We start from the raw sequence: 8,150 nt of genomic DNA, 5'->3' as shown, positions 1-8,150 counted from the left end.
ATTAATTAAATAATACAATAGATGCAAATCTTAAGACTCAAGGAGGCTTATCTAATAAAATATACGTTATATATATTCTTTCTCCTATGGCAGTAACTGTTTTTTTCATGTAATTTGAGAAGGGGAAATGTAAGAAATGCAAGTACTCATTATACATAGGTGAGCAAGAGGATAAGAATAAGTTATGATCACGTTGAATTTTTATTCATTTTCACTGACCCAAGGAGGAATAAGACATGTAGACATAAAAATGACATTTTAATAACTTGGATGATAACATGCAGAAGCTTAAATCAAAAATAATACATTCCAGTCTCATGGTTTCCTATTAAGATTTTAGCCAGCGAAGAGTAAGAATTGGCTAAGTCTTTGTGCATGCTATCATGTCATTATTTGGCTTATAAATTCAAATTCCTGGAATTGTAAATAAAATAATTTTAAATGACAGGAATTAATATATCATGTCCCAGAATGCTTTTCTTCACTAGGCTTAAGTAGATTAGGATTTTTAAGAGCAGTAAAAATAAGAAAAATCAACAGCTCATATTAGATTGCATTGAAATTTTTAATACAATGTAAATGCTAGGAAAACTTATTCTTAAAATCTGTTTAAAATGTACTAGAAATATATTTTTGTGGAAAAATAAATTCTTTTATTTGAGTTTGGAAAGAGAATAGAGAACATTTATAAACAATATCCAAAATATATAAGAAACTAAAACTACTGTATAACAACAAAAAACAAATAACCCAATTAAAAAATGAGCAAAAGAGCTGAATAGACATTTCTTAAAAGAAGACAGACAAACGGCCAAGAGATCTGTGAAAAAATGCTCAACATCACCAATTATCAGGAAAATGCAAATCAAAATTACAAAGAGATACCACCTCACTCCAGTCAGAATGGTTACTATCAAAAACTCAAATGATAACAAGTGTTGATGAGGTTCTGGAAAAAAGAGAACCCTTACACACTGCTGGTGGGAATGTAAATTAGTATGTCCATTATAAAAAAACAGTATGGGCCGGATGCAGTGGCTCACACCTGTGGTCCCAGCACTTTGGGAGGCCGAGATCGGGAGGATCATGAGGTCAGGAGATCGAGACCATCCTGGCTAACATGGTGAAACCCCGTCTCTACTAAAAATACAAAAAAAAATTAGCCAGGTGTGGTGGTAGGTGCCTGTAGTCCCAGCTACTTGGGAGGCTGAGGCAGGAGAATGGCATGGACCTGGGAGGCGGAGCTTGCAGTGAGCCGAGATCACGCCACTGCACTCCAGCCTGGGTGACAGAGTGAGACTGTCTCAAAAAAAAAAAAAAAAAAAAAAAAGAAAAAAACAGTATGATGATTTCCTATAAAAATTAAAAATAGTACAACCATGTGATCTGGCTATCCCAGCATTCCTTTGGGTATGTATACAAAGCGCGGGAGGGAAATGTACATTCAAGGGATATCTGCCTCTGTTTATTGCAGCACTATTCACAATAGCCAAATAGGGAATCAACCTAAATATTTATCAACAGATGAAGAAAGAAAATGTGGCATAATACAAAATGGAATACTATTCAGCCACAAAAAAGAATGAAATTCTGTTATTTGTGGCAGTGTGGATAAACCTGGGGGATATTGAGTAGAGTAAAATAAGCCAAGCAAATACCATATGATCACATTCACAAGTGGAATATAAAAAGTTGTTCTCATTAAAGTAGAGAGTAGACTAGTGGTTACCAGAGGATGTGGAGGGTTAGGAGGCGGGAGATGGTGAAAAACTGGTCAAAGGGTATGAAGCCTCAGTTAGATCGAAATGAGTTCTGTTTTTTATTGAATAGTAGAATGACTTATAATTAATAATAACGTATTGTATATTTCAAAATAGTTTTGTTTTTGTGTGTTTGTTTTGCTTGCTTGTTTGTTTTTTGGGAGACAGGATCTCGTTCTATTGTCCAGGCTGGAGTGCAGTGGTGTGATCATAGCTCACTGCAACCTTGAACTTCTGGGCTCAAGCAATCCTCCTGCCTCTGCCTCTGGAGTAGCAGTAACAGGGACTACAGGCATGTGCCGCCATGCCCAGCCCAGCCTTTTTTTTTTTTTTTTTTTTTTTAGAGACAAGGTCTTACTTTGTTGACCAGACTGGTCTCAAACTCCTTGCCTGCTGGTCTTGAACTCCTGGCCTCAAGTGACCCTGCCTTGACCTCCCAAAATGCTGGAGTTACAGGCATGAGCCACCGTGCCCAACCTAGAAGAGAGGTTTTATAATGTTCTCGTGACAAAGAAATAATAAATGTTTAAGATGATAGGTATGCTAATTACCCTGTTTTGATTATTACACAATGAATACATGTACAGAAACATGTTATACCTAATAAATATATACAATTATCATGTGTCAGTCTTAAATATTTTTAAAGTTAAATATTGAAAAAAATTTAATGTAATAGGCTCTCTGGATTATTCAATAAATGCCTTTGAAACAGCTGATCAACTATTTGTAATAATTCATAATAAAAATGGAATTTGATTTCTAGAACCATATGTCCAAATATTCTAAAATAAACTCCATATGGGCTGAATATCCAAATGCAAAATGAAACAGAAATGCTAAAGAATGTATAAGTGATTATGCATATTCAGCAGAAAACATAAAGAAAAATATTGATAGATTTATTTTTTTTTAATTCAGGACATTAAAAATATCCTAAACTAAATTTAAAGGCAAACCAGAACCCAGAAGAAATTTTCACAATACATAAGAAGAGGCTGATATACTTAATATAAAAATCTTAAAGAACTATAGGGAAAAAAGATAAAGAGCTAGTTAAGATACAGGGGAAGGCATGAAAGAGAAATTTCCAAAAATGAAACGAGTAAAATCTATTTCATATAACTAGCAAAGATTTTTTTAAATAATAGATGCTACTCTGAAGCATGGGGTCTCTCATATTCTGCTGGTAGAATTTAATATAATCTTTTTGGATTATGTTATTTAAAATTTAGCAATTTCAAAACATACTTTAAACCTAAAAAACTATATAAAGTTTTTGACCCTGAAAGTTTACTTTATAGATTATATTTCCAGAAATTCTAGGAAAGAAAGATTGATTGAATAAAACATGTTACAGATGTACAATGAAATTTCATTTGGGAAATATGTGAAGATAAATGGTTAATATTATGAAAATATTTTTAGAATACAATTTTTAAATATGGTAAGAGGAAGTATCATCTCATTTTCCCCCATATAACTGTAAAATACACACAAAAAAATAAAAGTGGTTATTTCTGAGTAGCAAAATAATGATAATTTTTTTCTCGTTTTGGCTTTTCAGAATTTTGAATTTTTTTCTCATTTCTACTTTTAAAAATTTACTTTTAAAATTGTGAAATAATTCAAAAATACAGAAACTTATAAAGTATAATATGAGAAATATCCCAGAACGGAAAACTCAACAGTGCCCAATATCAACAACATTTACTATGTTAATTTCAAGATTTTTTTTTCCTTTTGTATTGGTTATTTTTCAAAATTAAAAGAGTACAGTAAGATTTGCACTTCATAAGGAAGTAAGAGAATCAGTCGTTACTTTCTTACCTTAACTTAAAAAATGTTAAATTATAGGAAACAATCACTTTCTGACATTGGACTAAGATGGTTAGTACTGTGATTCTTTAGAAAAGGCAAACAAAGCAGGTGAATACTAGAGTCACCTGTACTTTCTGCCTGGAGAGAATTGTTGGACTGCAAGACAGACACATTTGACATCTTCTCCCTTGAATACCCTTTCTTGATTCCATTTCTAGTCTTTTTTCTCCATCTTCACTCTCCTGGATTTTTTTTTTAAATCAATCCACACAGTTTTAAAAATACTTTTACTATCTATACATTACTTCTATCAGTCAGTTGGGGCTGCCATAACAAAGTACTATAGATTAGGTGGCTTATAAACAGCAAGAATTTATTTCTCACAGTTTTGGAGGCCAGAAGTCCAAGATAAGAATAGTCGCTTCTGGTGAATGCCCTCTTCCAGGTTGCAGACTTCCATATTCTTGTTGTATCTTCATGTGGTAGAAAGAAAGTAAGCTTTCTGGGGCTCCTTTTATAAGAGCATTAATCCTATTAATGAGGGTTCCCTCTTCGTGACCTAATCACCTCCCAAAGGCCCCACCTTTTAATATCATCACACTCGGAGTTAAGATTTAAACATATGAGTGGACAGAGGAACACAAACAGTCCATGAAAGCACTTTTATAAAAATAGTATCACACACACTAGATAGATAGATAGATAGATACATAGATAGATACATAGATACATAGATATACACACACCACCTAATCCATGGTACTTTGTTATGGCACCACCAACTAAGACAGAAATAATGTATAGATAGTAAAAGTATTTTTAAAACCTATATATATATATATTTTTTTTTTGCTCAGTACTATTTTTGAGAGTTTATTCATATTAATCCCTGAAACTTTACTCTTTTTAACTAATACAGTGTTCTATTGTGCAAATCTGTGATAATTTATTCATTCATCTCTGTTTTGATGGACATTTAGTTCATATTTTATACAGAGTCAATATTACTTTTAAAAAATTACAAACATTATTGGGTTGGTGATGAAAAAATATTAAAGGAAGGGATTCAAATAATATATTTGACTGCAGTAGCTTACAGGAATTATCTGACTTTGCCATCGAAATGCAAATATTCATTGATAAGTTCTTTTTATATAGACATGAACTCTTTATAACTCATAACTTAAAATTCTTTTGTCTCCCATTTTTAAAAACCCTTTACTGTATAAAAGACTAAAAAGAATTTAAAAGAAAAAACAAAAACCTATTGTTACCTGTTTGTAATGGAAGTTTCCTAGGTAATCACATATCCAGCAAAAAGAGACAGTTTTAGCCTTGTTTAAAGGTCAACTGATTATTAACGTGCAATTCAACATTAAGATGACATAAAGTTACTTATTTTTTTGAACCCAAAGTTGGGACTCATGCTCATGCCTCTATCCCAGGGGTCTAGCAAATAATAGACAGCCAGTAAATATTTGTGGAATAAATTGATGTTGAATGTATTGATTTTTGGCTTTGAGAGAAAGTCTGGCAGAGGGCATATTGGTGTCAAATGTGGACATTTCAGAATGTTTTATAATGAAATTTCAGAGTGTTTTATAATGAAAATTTTGGGCAGATTACATTCTTTAAATGGGTATTATCCTAGAAAATCTGAGACTTGGTTTCGGTAAATTATAATAGATTCTTGTCTGCCTTGCTGACCCCTTTACTCAATACCTACTAGATGACATTAAGACCTTAATAAAGAAGAACCAGATAGCAACATAATGGCTTATAAATCAACCCTCATTTAGGGAAATATATATACAACATATGTGTATATACAGATCATATATATCATCCTTTTACTAGAAATTTCAAAAAGTTGATATATATTGATTCTTTTAAAATGTTATAGTTTTTACCATTTGTTATTTTCTGTTTATACTTATTCTGATTTTTTCAATATACACACCTATGTAATTCAGCCATGTTCTGTTTTCAAGTTAAAACTTTTTGTAGGTAATGTACATTTCCCTTCTTAACTGTCATATTTTATTTCCTGTTAAAAAAGTGATGTATATAGGGAGGTAATTTGGAAAGGAAGTGAAACTGATGTCTAACTACTGCATGGTTGGAGCCATTCTTTTAAATGTGCTTGTGAAAATTGTTTGCCGATCAATTTTTAAGGCTTATGTTCCATGCATTTAGTTTTCATTCAGTGATTTGCTCAGCAATATTTTTGAGTGCCTAAAATATGACAAATTAATTGTAATAGTTGGTGCAAAAGTACCTGCGGGTTTTGCCGTTAAAAGTAATGTGCTGACATTACTGAATAATAACTGTGCTGACAATGCTTGGTAGTACCGAGCTTTGTGTTCTATGGCACCACAACTAACATGCAGTTTGGTGTAGTGATTAAGAACAGTGGCTCTGAAGAAGTGCCAGGACTTAAATTTTAGCTGTGTGACCCTGAGTACAACATACAACTGCTTTGAGCTTCAGTTTCCCCATTTTTAAGTGGAGATGACGGTTATGTTGGGCCAGAGCTACCATCTCTTTGGGTCTTGGTTTCCTCAATTATAAAATAGAAGGTTGAACTAGGTTCTCATTGAGGGCAAACAAATGATTATTTGTGGAATAAGGAGGGACTTCTAGCAGAAAGCAATTGTACCTGTATTGCCTTAGAATAAATTAGACGTGCTAGGAGCTAAGGGCTAGTCAGAAGTATAAATACTGTGCACTGAGATAGCTATTCTGTTGCTGAGATGTGCACAGGTTAAGCTTCTGTAGCGTTTATACTGCTATACCTGGGACTTATGCCAATTACTAACAATGATTATTCAGCCATTCTTTCTTTAACATAGTCAATAAAAAGTTATCTTTGTCAGGGCTGAAACTGAACAGTCACTGCTAAAGGAATCATTGCTTATATTTCTTCCCACTTTTAAAACTGTTAAGGAATGTCTTATAGACAGTCATAACACCAGATAAATTACTACTGCATATGTTACTCATAGAATTGTATTAGTCCATTCTCATGCCGCTATAAAGAAGTACCCAAGACTGGGTAATTCATAAAGGAAAAAGGCTTAATTGACTCACAGTTCAGCATGGCTGAGGAGGCCTCAGGAAACTTATAATCATGGCAGAAGGCAAAGGGGAAGCGAGGCATCTATTTTGCAGGGTGGCAGGATGGAGTGATTGCAAGCAGGGGAAATGCCAGACACTTGTGAAACCATCAGATCCTGTGAGATATGCACTATCACAAGAACAGCATGAAGGAAACTGCCCCATGATCCAATCACCTCCACCTGGTCCCACGCTTGACACATGGGGATTGTGACCCAATCACCTCCACCTGGTCCCACGCTTGACACATGGGGATTATGACCCAATCACCTCCACCTGGTCCCACGCTTGACACATGGGGATTATGGGTAATGTGGATTACAATTCAAGGTGAGATTTTGAGTCACGACACAGCCAAATCATATTAAGTATTTACTGAGTGTGTCAGAATTTTGATACTCAAAAATTAGAACTATTTCTTTTTGAAAACCACTTCCAAATGTTTATTTCAAAGATCGCATTTGATGGCTTGTTATTTTTCTACACTTTTATTTAAAATTGTTCTATTTTCATCATTGTCATTATAGTATTTGGAGTAGGTAGTTTGTTTTAGACTATTGCTTTTGTTTCTTTGATTTTGTTTGACATTTTGGGTTTTGGAGTTTTATCTGTTCTGTTTGATTTTGAAACTTATTTTCAGAACTAAGTTCTTAGAATGAATAACTTGAACTCAGTTTGTTTCCCAGGAGGAAAAATGTACACAAAACTGTTAAATTTGTCTGCAATTCTTCCCTCACCTGCACTGATATAATTTAGAAATTCCATGGTGCTTTGTATTTTCAAAGTATTTTAGCGCTATTTTAATTTGTGTTATGCTTGTGAAATAAGAATGCTGAAAATACCCTAAAAGTGGGTTAGTTTATAAGGGATCTGTAAACATCTTGATTTTCCAAAAGAAAATAAAGGCCTAAACTAAAAATCAGAAATAACAGGTACAAATATTTAAATAAATGGAGTATGAAAAAGAAAAGTCCTGTGACAGAAGAGGAAGGCTATTAACAAATGCTATTTTTTTTTTTTTTTAAGAGAAAGGGTCTTGTTATGTTGCCCAGATTGAACTTGAACCCCTGGACTCAAGTGATCTATCATCTAAGGCTTCCAAATAGCTGGGACTATAGGCATATACCACTCACTGCACCTGGCTAATAAATGCTATTTAAAAAAAAAAAGTTTAATGGGTTTCTTTTTAAACAGTACTTTAAAATGTATTATATTGCATACAATAAGATGCACAAACCCTCAATTTGCACAGCTCAATTAATTTTGACAAATACCCACCTTTAGCATCCCTCCATCACACAACTTGCATTAAGATCCTAGCTGCCTACAGACACATCTGTCTCCCCCTCCCATCCCCTTCCACTAGAGTGTAAATTCTCTCAAGGTAGAGACTTCGGCTCACTTGCTTTCCTATGCCTTCACAGATCCTGGTGGGTACTCAATAAGTGGTGA

General features: G+C 33.7%; 1 long non-coding RNA gene across 2 annotated transcripts in view; it reads left to right on the top strand.

The window, feature by feature from the left end:
• Positions 1–6,968: 6,968 nt before the first annotated feature.
• The window catches only part of LOC129058713 (uncharacterized), a 48,885-nt gene continuing 47,703 nt past the window's right edge, over positions 6,969–8,150 (top strand). For both annotated transcript variants that reach the window (XR_008524018.2, XR_010139298.1), the window contains exon 1: positions 6,969–7,028. This is a non-coding gene — a long non-coding RNA (uncharacterized LOC129058713). The remainder of the gene's footprint in view (positions 7,029–8,150) is intronic.

Source organism: Pongo abelii, chromosome 2 (assembly GCF_028885655.2).
Source record: "Pongo abelii isolate AG06213 chromosome 2, NHGRI_mPonAbe1-v2.0_pri, whole genome shotgun sequence".
Taxonomy (NCBI): Eukaryota; Metazoa; Chordata; class Mammalia; order Primates; family Hominidae; genus Pongo; species Pongo abelii.
The sequence above is the reverse complement of the archived record's forward strand: the minus strand, read 5'-3'. Positions and strand labels throughout refer to the sequence as shown.